The sequence below is a fragment of the Equus caballus genome, chromosome 18 (genome assembly GCF_041296265.1).
Source record: "Equus caballus isolate H_3958 breed thoroughbred chromosome 18, TB-T2T, whole genome shotgun sequence".
In the NCBI taxonomy this organism is placed as follows: Eukaryota; Metazoa; Chordata; class Mammalia; order Perissodactyla; family Equidae; genus Equus; species Equus caballus.
The window spans coordinates 13,124,296-13,137,193 of NC_091701.1; the positions used below are offsets into that span (position 1 = coordinate 13,124,296).

Here is a 12,898-nt window from a genome sequence, read left to right on the forward strand (position 1 = left end):
AGTGAATTCATCAAAGTTGCAGGACACAAAGTTATACACAAATCAGTTATCTTTCTATATACTAATAATGAACAAACTGAGAAGAAAATTAGGAAACCAATCCCAAATACAATAGCACAAAAAAAGAATAGAATACTTATGAATGAACTTAACTAGGGAAGTAAGACACCTGTACACTGAAAATTATAAAGTGTTTCTGAAAGAAATTAAGAATCTAAATAAATAGAAAGACATCCATGTTCATGGATTGGAAGACTTAAGATTGTTAACATGACAATACAACCAGAGCAATCTACAAATTCAATGTAATCCCTGCCAAAAATTATGATGATGTGTTTTACAGTAATAGAAAAACCCATCCTAAAATCCATACGGAACCCAAAGACATTCACTAGCCAAAATAATCTTCAAAAAGAACAAAGTTGGAGGACTCACGTTTCCTGATTTCAAAACTTAGCACAAAGCTACAATAATCAAAACCATGTAGGGCTGGCATAAAGACAGACATATAAATCGGCAGAATAGGATAGAGAGCCAAGGAATAAATCCTCACATATATAGTCAAATAATTTTGTAATTCATCATTTTTTTAAATTTTTCAAGCTTTATTAAGGTGTAATTGACAAATAAAAATTTTATATATTTAAGATGCACAATATGATGACTTGATATACATATACACTGTAAAATGATTACCACAATCAAGCTAATTAATGTATCCATCACCTCAAATAGTTACTTTTTTTTGGTGGTGAGAACACAAGATCTTAACAAATTTCAAGTATACAATACCATATTACTAATTATAGTTGCCTTGCTGTATATATTAGATCCTCAGAACTTATTCATATTATAACTGAAATTCTGCACCTTTGACCACATCTCCTCATTTGCCCAACACCCCAGCCCTAAGCAACTACCATTCTACGCTCTGTCTTTGTGAATTTGACTTTTTTAGATTCCACATACAAGTGGGATCTTACATGTTCATCAATGGATGAATTGATAAAAAAAAAAGTGGCACATGTATACAATGTAATATTTTTCGAACATGAAAAAGAAGGAAATTCTGCCATTTGCAACAACATGAATGAACGTGGAGGACATTATACTAGGTGAAATAAGCCAGACATAGATAGTCAAATGATTTTTGGCAAAAGTGACAAGGCCATTCAATAGGGAAAAACAGTCTTTTCAACAAACGGTGTTGCAAAAACTGGATAGCCACGTACAAAAGTATGAAGTTTGATGCTTACCTTACGCCATATACAAAAATTAACTCAAAATGGAACAAAGACATAAATGTAAGAGCTAAACTATAAAATCTCTTAGGAGAAAACATAGAGGAAAAGCTTCATAGCTTTAAATTTAGCAATGATTCTTTGAACATGCCTCCAAAAACACAGGCAATAAAAGGGAAAAAAAATTGGACTCATCATACACTATCAACAGAGTGAAAAGGCAACTCACAGAACTGGAGAAAATATTTATAAATTATATATCTAATAAAAGATTAATATCCAGAATTTATAAAGAACTCCTACAACACAACAAAAACATGCAAACCAATTAAAAATGAACAAATGACTTGGATAGACAGTTCTCCAAAGAAGATATACAAACGACCAATAAGTGAAAAGATCTTCAATATCACTAGTCATGAGGTAAATGCAAGTCAAAACCACAATGAGATACCACTTCACAGACATTAGAATGGCTACTATCAAGAAAGAGGAGAGAAAGAGAGAAAGAGGAAGGAAGGAAGGAAGGAAGATAGGAAGGAAGGAAGAAAGAAGGGAAGAAAGGGAAAAAGGAAGGTAGAAAGAGAAAGAAAGGAGGAAGGAAGGGAGAAAGAGAGAGGGTGGGAAGGAGGGATAGAGGGAGGGATGAAGGAAAGAAGAAAGGAAGGAAAAGTGAGGGATGTAGAGAGAGAGAGAGAAAGGAGAAAAGGAAGGAAGAAGGAAAGAAGGAAGGAAGGAAAAAGAAAAGTGTTGATGAGGAAGTGGAGAAATTGGAACACTTGTGTGTTGCTGGTGGGAATGTAAAATGGTACAGTTACTGCAGAACACAGCATGGCAGTTTCTCAAAAAATTAAACATGGAATTACCATTTGATCAAGCAATTCCACTTCTAGGTATATATCCAAAAGAATTCTAAAGCATAGAGTTGAACAGATATTTCTACACCAATGTTCATAGCAGCATTATTCACAATAGCCAAAAGGTGGAAACAACACAATGTCCATCCATGGATAAAAGTATAAACAAAATGTGGTATATACATTCAATGAAATACTATTCAGCCTCAAAAAGGAATGAAATTCTGTTACACGCTACAATATGGTAAACCTTGAAAACATTATGCCAAGTGAAATAAGCCAGACACAAAAGAACAGGTAGTGTATGATTCCATTTACATGAGGTACTAAAACAAATTCATAGACACAAAAAGTAGAATAGTGGCTAACAGGGGCTGGGGCTGGGGAGAATGGGGAGTTAACTGTTTACTGGGTACAGAGTTTCAGTTTGGGATGATAGAAAGTTCTGGAGACGAACAACAGTGATGGTTGCACAACAATGTGAACGTATTTAATGCCACTGAATTGTACGCTTAAAAATGGCTAAATGGTAAATTTTATGTTATGTATATTTTACTATAATTATATACATGAAGGGCTCATAACAGTAACTAGTCTTTAGTAATTTTGAAGTCCAGCTGGGTCCATGTTGTCAACTCCCCAACTTGAGGCAGGGAATACTCCTCGATTAGGTACCAGTTCTGCCCGTTGGGTTTGATTCTCTAATTCCTCTGGGCTATTGGATGTACCCCTACAAGAAATGGCTCATATTTGCAGTAGAGTAGCTCTTTCAGCCTGCTTGTAGAAAATTGGAAGTCCAGATCTTCTTTCCATTATGAACTTCTCCATCCCCTTTAGCCGAAACTGGTGATATTTTCACTAATACAATCTTCTTAAAAACTCTGTGTGTTTTCTATAAGTTTTACTGGGTTTATTCTATGCCTCAAAGCCACATCCATAATTCATTCTGAGACGGACAGCTATGCTGAGACACAGATTTAAGATATTTAGAAGCTCATTTGTTTAGCTGAAAGCGGTCTACCAAGCACCCCTTTAAATCTTCCTGAGGTCTAAACATAGAGCCTTTCAGCTACACTCTTGATTTAACTTCCACCCTACAGACACTTTACTGGAAGTACTCTAGATTTGTTCTTTTCCATGATGCCATTTTTTATTTTGAAAATATTTTGCCAGCTGGAGAAAATGTCGAGTCCTCTATACTTCTTCTAAATTATGCCTGAAAACTAAAACAGTTCATTTAACTCAATTTTCTCTTGCAACACTTTATTATATGTTTCTAAAAGAAGCTAGTTGGTATTTTCAAAAGGCTGCCTGGAAATATTCTTAGCTAGATCCACAAGTTTATCTGGTAATTCTTCTTTTTCCAGGCTACCCCAGGTGGCAGGCTTGTTCATACTTCTGCCACTACATAGTGTTGTTCCCTTTTTGCCCCAGCCTTCAATAGCAATGCCTACACTGAACGTCCATCGCTTTTTTAGCCTTCATCTAGCCTTTTTGCTGCTTTTCCACCATCTCTTTGCTGCCCTTACAGCCTCCTCTTAATATTCTGTCCCAAAGCCAATACCACGTTTGAGGTTTTTGTGATGGTAACAACCCCTTTTCAGACAAATTTCTGTTTCAGTAATTTATTGTTGCATAAGAAAGCACCCTAATAAAACAATAATGATTTATTACTGCTCTTAATTCTGTGAGTTGGCTGGGCTCAGCTGGGTGGCTCTGCTCCATGTGGTGTTAGTTGAGATCACTCAGGCAGCTGCATTCAGCTTTGGGTGAAGCATCCAATAAGGCCTCTCTCCCATCTGACGTTTGATGCTGGCAATTACCAATGTCCTCATTCTTCCCACATATGGCCTCTCTTCGCCTGTAGTCTAGAATAGCTCCTTTATGGAATGGTGTCTGGGTTCCAAGACAGTGAAAGTTAAAGCTGCTAGGTCTCTTACAGGCTAGTGGAATCAGCACTTCTGTTACATCCTCTCCATCAAAGCTATTCGCAAGGCCAGGCCAACTTCAATGAAAGGGTAAACCACAGTCTATTGAAAACACTCACTTCTGTTACCTCAACCATAGGATGCACCTACCTTTATATACAACTATGACACAACGGTTTTTCTTTAATCACTTAGTGCTTATTTTATAAGCTTATTGAAAGAGATCTTTTAGACGTATTTCCCTAGATTTTTATCAACTATCACTGTTGTGCATATAGAAAAAAAAGTGAAATAGTTAAAGCATTTCCCAGACTCATCATACTCAGAGTCTGACTTGAGAGTCAACATTTGTGTCTGCCCACACAATATTATCGTCATCTATGCCATCGACTGCACTGATGAGGCAGCCTTTCTTAAAGAGTGCCCCACTATTATGTCTGGAATTTTCTTCCAAACTGCTAAGTTGCATTCTTCAAGTTTTGACACTATTTTCTGGTTTGAATAAGAGGCAGCTTGAATCAGTTACATCAGCCCCTTGTTGCTTGAATTTCCTTCTGAGATTTGGCAGTTCCTCTTGTCTTCGGTTCCATTGTTTGGCCTAGGATAGGCAATCCCTTTGCACATATCTCATGCACAGAATTTTCCACAGCTTCATCTGCTTGTAGGTCCCTTCCTTTCTGAGTCCCCATAAAGTACTCAGTCTTCATTTTGCAAGAAGATATGGAATTGTGACCATTTGTCAATGATGAGTTATTTGCTTTTTGTCCCACTACTTTGTTTCCATGCCTTCAACCTTCACTATAACTTTTTATATCAATGTCAAATCATAGAGTAATCTTTTAAAATGCATTTAAATAACAAACAATAAATGTAGTGCCAACAATGCACACAACTCAATTGAAGTGATGATAGTGATGAATAGTGATAACCAAGTTTATGCTTGTGCAGTTGAAGGCAACTATGTCTTAAATGCTACCTGGCTGATGGTGTCAAATGCTGTAGATTGTAATGTGCATCTCAATTTCAGAGATGTTTAAATGTAAATATATATATTTACTGAGTTTCTCCTGGATATCCAGTGATGTGCTAGGGGCTGTCTGATAGATATATATATGAAAGTTTAAAACATACTGCTTGTCTCGAAAGATTTAACAAGAAGAGTTGCCCAAATGAAATAGATAACCATGGCAAATGGCATAGAATAAATTTTAAAATAAATAGCAGAATAAGTAAGGGCTGTAGAAATGGCAGGGCATGTTAAAGCTTGAAGGGATGTGACTAGTAGAGGCCATTCATAATGCCTCTACCTTATATTACCTCTTCACATCTTTTCCCCATTTTCTATTTTTTGGTCTTTTTCTTGTTCATGTAGAGAAAGAAATTTTTAATACATTCAAAATGTTGATGCTTTGTGAGTTGTAAGTTTTTGAAATACCTTGTTCTAGTTAGTGGTATATTTTTAAAATTTGTTTAGAAGTCTTTGATCATACAGAAAGAAGCTTGCAACTATAGCATAGTAAAATTTATCCATGTTTTCCTCCATGATATATAATTTTTGTCTTATTTTAGAAATACTTCACTGCTGAATATTCTCCCATATCTTCTAAGTTTTTAATTTTGGCTTTTTGCATTTAGGTTTTTAATATATCTGGAATTTGGTTTTTGGTATGGTGTGAAGTAGGGATTTATTTTTTTCCATATGAATGACCAGTTATCCCAGGATAGTTTATCAAAAGCCCGTCCTTCCTTACACCCCTGATTAGTAGGTGCGTTCAATTTAGAGAACGCAGGTGTGTGCATAAAACTCTGACTTTTGAAAAACAGAATTCTCCCTTGGGAACAGAAAATAATGATCAAATTATATTATATAAGAATTGGATAAGAGCGGCATATATTCTATTCTGGTATTTCTTAACCTTTTGATGTTAGAAATAGGTTCTGATTGAAGCTATGGACCTCTCTCTAAAAGTCAGAAAATGCACAAACACGTTAAAAATGTTGCACGTCATTTCAAGAGTTCACAGACCACTTGAAGCTTATCCATGGACCCCTCCCCTCTCAATTTAGAGTGGGGAAATTGGGGGAATGGTGGCTTATTACCCAAAAACTCACAGGTACTATATATCAGAGCCAGAAGGAGAATCCAGCTCTCCTAGGTCTCTGTACCTTTCCACATGTACAATTACAGTTGATCCATTGAAGTAGAACAGAAAACCACCACAAATTTGTGATCACATGCTCAAAATAATCAAAGAATTGATGCCAAAGCATCCAAAAGAGTAGCATGAGTTTCATTCCTGACTTCAATCTAACAGTTAATTGTAGATGATGGATGGAACTTTATAGTTGTAAAGAACAAACTGAACTTGAGAGAAGGAATTAACTTTAATTTGTTTATTAGGTTCTGCTACCCATTTAGCCAGAAGTCCCCTATTAGCAGGGGCTTTTTTAGATTGACTTATGGCTTTAGTATCCTATAAATAATCATTGGAAGACCTAATTTGTTTGTTAAATGCAAATTACCTAGGTGAGTTTATTAAAGATAAGGTTGGACTGGTATCAAATGTAATTCAGGACCAGCCAAGAAGGATTAGGGCTCCTTGTGATTGATTGAGCCAGGAACTTGAAAGTCAGCAACTAGACAGATTGATGTGTTCAGCAGGACATTTTGAATCAAGAACCATCACACACAATATGGAAAGCTCAGTTAATAAATTAAGCAAGAAAAGAATGATTTGATTTGGGAGGGATAAAATAATAAGAACTTCATCCAAGATATTAGAGAAATTTGAGATCAAAGGTACTTTTGCTTTGAAGGTGGTAAAAAATTAAAAGTTATGGAAATGAACCCAGTTGAGTGATTAACGATTGATGGCTATGACAAATCTACCTGGTGATTTTGGTGATACTGATCTAGGTGTTTCTCTATCTTCATCATGCTGGGGGAAAAGAGTCAAAATATGCAGCTCTTGGCTGAGCCCAAGCTGCCAAATCCACAAAGGTCTAGTTCCCATCCAAGCTTCACTGATGCGAGGCTGTACCCTGAAAAGGCTCTTGGCCTCTATGATCTCTGAAATAGTTCCCAATTATTCCAATGAATCTGGGTCACTGAAAGAATGAAGCTACATCTTCAGGGAAGTGGTTTTGCAGACTTGACAGCCCTGTTTCCCTGTGCCATTCACTAGGTTTGCTCTTGGCCAAGCAGCCTCCGCACCTTCTCTAAGACTGAGGGCCTTAAATGTCTTCCCTTTCATGAGAATAAATTGCATTACATCATTGTTGTGGTTCTTTGTCGCATTTTCGTTTCTTTATTCCCAGCATTCTACCTCTTCAGGAAGTGAATGTCAGTTGACATTTCTTTCCCTCTCACAGTATTCTTTGTCCTCCAGCCCTGCTCCTTTCCCTTTCTCCTGCCTTTTCAGAATTCTCCCTCTACCTGCTCTCACCAACACTCAATAATCCTCTCACTCCACAGTTTCATTGGAAAATTCTGCTCAGGCCTTCTGTGTCTCACTTTGAGGCCTTTGTCAGACATTAGTGGTAATAGCAGTACCTATGGTGGTGTAGCAGCAGTAGCAATGGCAATACAGTAGTAATAGTATTAATAGTTGGTTTTTTTTTTTTTTTTGAGGAAGATTAGCCCTGAGCTAACTGCTGCCAATCCTCCTCTCTTTGCTGAGGAAGACTGGTCCTGAGCCAACATCCATGCTCATCTTCCTCTACTTTATACATGGGACACCTACCACAGCATGGTATTTGCCAAGTGGTTCCATGTCTGTACCCAGGATTCGAACCGGCAAACCCTGGGCCGCCGAGAAGCAGAACGTGTGAACTTAACCACTGTGCCACTGGGCCGGCCCCAGCAGTTGTTGTTATTTTCGTAGAGGTGCAGGGGCGGTAACATCAGGCTCTTATAAAAGCTTTCAACACACTTTCCCATTGTTATCCCTTTGATCTTCCCAAAAATTACTCTCACAAATCTTTAGAGGTTTAGCCATCAATTAGCGGACTAACATTTATTGAGAACAAATTAAGTCACTGGGGAGCCCAGAGAAATATGAAGTGAGGCCCTCAACTTGAAAGAGCTCCCAAAGAGCTCATTAAAAAGCCAATGGACTAACAGCCAAAAAAGTGAACAGACTTCACGCTGTAGAATTTCAGAGAAAGTAGAGACAATGCCCGGGAGGTCAGAGGAGGCTTCCAGGAGGTGGTAGGGCTCTGCTCGGCCTTGGGGATGGACTTGGGCATTCCTGATAAGGAAAACACAGTGAGGAAAGACACAGATATGGGGGAAAGGGCCAGAGAAAATGAAGAAAGATAGACCAAAGATCCAGCCTTGTTGATAGCGGAAATTACAAAAGATATGATATGAAAATGAGTTCTAATAAAGTTACAATTACATTTAAATAATATATATATTCTCAACTCATAATTTAGTTGTGCAGCAAGTGCTGTTATTTGGGACTCAATCATTTTCCAACTCAAGGACTCAGATATTTGTTTCTAGACGAATTGTACAACCCACCACATTCCCTTTATATTCTCTTCCTTGGATCCCCGTTAGACCGGTGTTGGAACTACTCAGTATAGCCCACTGTGTCTTTTAACTCCTTTTTATTTTGTATCTCGTTAGCTCTTTGTGCTGTATTTTAAGTGCTCAGATCTGGCTTCAGATTCACTAATTCTTTGTGTGTGTGTGAGATATATGTAGTCTACTGTCTAGTACATCCAATGAGACTTTTTAAATTCCAATTGCTTTTCATTTCTAGAATTTCAGTTTCGTTTTTTGTTCAACCATTCTTGCTCTTTTTTCATAATATCCCCTTACTACCTTATGGATTTAATTCTTTCTTCATCTTTTGACTATTTTAAATATATAAATTTTAAAGTCCTTTTCTTCTTTCTTTATTGCCTATCATTCAAGGCCGTGGTCTTTGTTCCTTCGCTGTATGTACTGCAAGTCATACACCGTATCTCCTCGTGTGCGTGATAATTCTCACCCATCAGGTCATCAGCAGGAATTGTCTTCAGGGGTGGTGGGGTGTTGTGTGTTCCCAGGGTCATGCTGGCAGACCTGTAGGATGGGATGGTCTCAGTGTTGGTTAGCCCAGAACTCTAGAGGTTTACCACTACTAGGCCAGTTTTCATGTTCATTTCTTAGTTCAGGGGATTTAAAAATATGCAATTAGGCTAAGAATTAGGCCCCCACACTTCTCAATTATTAATATATACTTGAGATGACACTTTTCTGATGTTTTCCAATTTCCCTACTCACACTGCAATCTTAATTCAATCCCTGAATGATTCATTTTTTCAGTCACCATATTGGTGTGCCTTAAAAACAACAAGCATTCATTGTCTCTCATGAATCTGTGGCTTGACTGGGCTTAGCTGGGTGGTTCTTCTGTTCCATGTGATGTCAGCTGGGGCTGCAGTTATCTGAAGACTGGATGGGTTGGTACCTCTGAGAGGACTCACTCACATATCTGATGCTTTTGTGGTGCCAACTGGAAGACTAGGCTCAGCTGCATGGTTCTTTGGTTCAATGTGGCATTAGCAAAGGCTGCTGTTATCTGGAGTCTTGACTGTGTTGGAACATGCTAGAAGGCTCACTTACTTGGCTGGACATCAATGCTGGCTGTCAGCAGAGAGAAGCACTGGGCTGTTGATCAGAGTGTCTCAGTTTTCCCCCATGTGGTCTCGCCATGTAGTGTGGGCTTCTCACAGCATCGCGGGGTTCCAGGAGGGGATGTTCTAAGCAGCACAGGTCGAAGCTGCATATCTCTCCAAGCCCAGCCCTAGAAGATACACTATTGCTGCATTCCATTGATCAAAACAGTCCATAGGGCTAGATTCAAAGATAAGGGAAATAGATTCTACCTCTCTAGGACAAGCATGGAAAAAAATCTGTGGTCACCTTTAAGCTACTGCAGTTGTAGAAGAACAGTCTCCCAAAATACCTTCTTAAAGATGTTTATTTTTCATTCTTATAATGATAGGTCCAAGGATAGGCTATCCAGGACTTGGTGGCAGCTTTATAATGTCACCAACAACCCAGACTCCTGAGTACAGAGTAGCTGCAAAAACTTTATCCTTTACAACCAAGTTGCAAGCAGAAATAAAGGGATAGAGCAGACTAGGTAGACAAAGTGGATCTAACAGCTAAGTCAGCCCCTTTAAAGAGCTTTCTTGAATCCTCCCATGATGGCTGCTTACACCTCACCGACTTCCCCATCTGCACTGGAAGCTATAGTTGTGTTTGTTTTCTGTTAGTGCCATCAAGGTGATTCCAACTCCTAGAGACCATGCTACAGCAGAGCAGAACCCTGCCTGGTCTTTCTGGGCCACCCTCTCACCTTCCAGTGCTATATCAGGCAATGCTCTGCTGCTATTCACAGGGTTTTCATGGTCAATGTTTTTGGAAGTGGGTGGCCAGGTCCTTCTTCCTAGTCTTTCTAGTCTGGAAGCTCCTCTGAAACCTGTCCACCATGGGCGACCCCTGCTGGTATTTCAAATACCAGGTGGCATAGCTTTCAGCATCACAGCAACAAACAGCCACCACAGTATGACAACTGACAGACTTTAGATGGGTGGTGTGGTTCCCTGATGGGGAAACAAACCCATGCTGTGGTGGTGAGAACAGAATCTTAATGTTGAGACCACCAGGAAGCTAGAACAGCAACATCAGAAAGAAAGCATACCCTCACGTCAGAGATATTTTTAAATGTTTCCTTGTTTCACAGGAGATAGAGATGAGCTAAATGAAATAAGGCCATGGATCCCAAACAAATCTAACTCAGACGCCTTACTTTCCATTGCTTGCTCACATTTGGCAGGATTCTGACTGTGGCATGTGAGAGTGTGTTTGTGGCAGGTTAATATTTGTGTCCTATCGAGACAGATGTGTCGAGTATCATCATGGTAACAAGGGACATGCTTTAACCCATATGCTGAGGACATGATGGTTATAGGGTACCATTTAGGGAAGGATTTCAAGGTTCCTTATTAACAAAGTCCCATTGGTCAGCCTACTTAATACCCTTGCCAAATAAGAGAGTTCAGTTTTGTGCCATTTCCCCTTCAGTCTAAACTAGAGATGTTCTTAAGAGGCAGATTTGAGAAGTCAGCCAAGGTTGTGCTCAGGGCCCCAGCTGCACAATTTTATATACTTGTCCCCTCTTTGCAGGTCTGTTCCCCTGCCTCACTCCCTTATCTTTCTAGGTTCAGTGGCTACAGAGGATCAAGAATCCCTCTGAATGGAGAAATTCATTCACATGTAGGTGGTACTCACTGAAAACAGCTTTATCTTCTAGCCCTCTTCTAGGATTGTGCTCTTCTGGAGAGGATACTGGTCAACAAGCCATGCTTGACTCTCTGCAAGATGACCCTTCCATTGTGATGTTGCAGGCACCATGCCTAGCCTATGAGGCAGAGGGCTTCATAGGGGCCCTTCTCACAGTCCACATGTCCACAAAGTCCAAGCTGCCTATATGTTAGATCAGTCCCAGGTTGTATGGCACTGTAACAGTGTGACATATCTAAAGAGGATACTCTGCTGCTGCTCATGCTGCATTTGCTTTATAGTGGGAAAGAGCAAACGACAGCCCGTGCGCCAGCCTGTTTTTGTAAATGAAGTTTTACTGGAACAAGTAACCCTTATTTGTGTATCAATTGTCTATGGCTGCTGTTGAGGTACAGTGGCAGAGTTGAGTAGTTGCCACAGAAACGACGAAGTCTCAATTATTCACTATTGACTATCTTAACTATTGACTATCTACAGATTGCTTCTCTGTGGTGTCCAAGGCGGAATTGGCTCCCTCTGAGGCGGTGGTTCTCAATGGGGCGGTTTTGCCCTCGGGGAATATTTGGCAATGTCTGGAGACATTTTTGGTTAAAATAACTGGGGGGAGTTGCTACTGACATCTAGTGCGGAGTGGTCAGGGATGCTGCTAGACATCCTACAATGCACAGGCCAGCCGCTACAAGAAAGAATTATCCAGTCCAAAATGTCAATAGTGCCAAAGTTGAGAAACCCTGCTGTAAGGAAATGGGTGTTCTGTAAAACCATTATTGCTTTTCACTCATTTATTCAACAAGTATTTATTGAATCTATACTATGTACCAGGCATGTAGTGAGTTTTATGTATATATTTAACCCAAAGAACAGTTCACAAAGCTGATACGATTGATATTATTTTTATCCCTATTTTACAGATAAGAAATATGAAGCCCAAAGGGGTTAATTTACCTAAAACCATCTAAATTAGTAGTGAATGGGGAATTTAATGCAATGCTTGACAAGTACTCTCTACTCTGATAAACACAGATGTGAATGGAAAGCCAGCCAGATCTGCATTCAAATTTTGGTTCTTCTGCATACACATGTGGGAAATGGAGACAGTGAGACCGTCTCTGAAGGAGGTTGTAAAGACGGAATGAAATAATGTGCTGAAAGCACTCTATGACAGGGCCTACTACGTGGATGCAACAAAAATGCTAGTTCCAATTATTTTATTTCCAGTCCTTAATATGAATGTCGTGGACATCTGGAAACCACGTCATCCAGCCACATGTGAGAATTCTGAGTGCTGAAATGAAAAAAACTACTGCCATTTCTCTACCGGAACGTGAGCGGATTTTCTCGATTATTTCAGCCCCACGGAGAATGTGGCCTCTTCCCCCAGTGGCAGGACCCCTGCTTTAGAGCAGACGCTGGCGAGAAGAGAAGGCTGCCTTCTCCGGAGGGCCTTCTCCGCCCTGTCCAGCGCAGCGTCTCCCTGCCGAGCTGCCGGCCAGGATTAACCCTGGGAGTGACAGACTGTCAGCCAGCAAAGCGCCGCCTAATCGCCGCGCCTGCACAACCCTGCTCCAA

General features: G+C 39.6%; 2 long non-coding RNA genes across 3 annotated transcripts in view; both read right to left on the minus strand.

Moving 5' to 3' along the window:
• LOC111768883 (uncharacterized) overlaps positions 1-12,898 on the minus strand; it is a 64,533-nt gene that overhangs the window by 27,886 nt on the left and 23,749 nt on the right. The gene's annotated exons all lie outside the window — the stretch shown is intronic.
• LOC102150381 (uncharacterized) lies at positions 8,624-11,414 on the minus strand. Its single transcript, XR_288702.4, has 3 exons — positions 11,318-11,414; positions 9,644-9,824; positions 8,624-9,100 (listed from the first exon to the last, which is right to left on the minus strand). It is a non-coding gene; the product is annotated as an uncharacterized lncRNA (long non-coding RNA).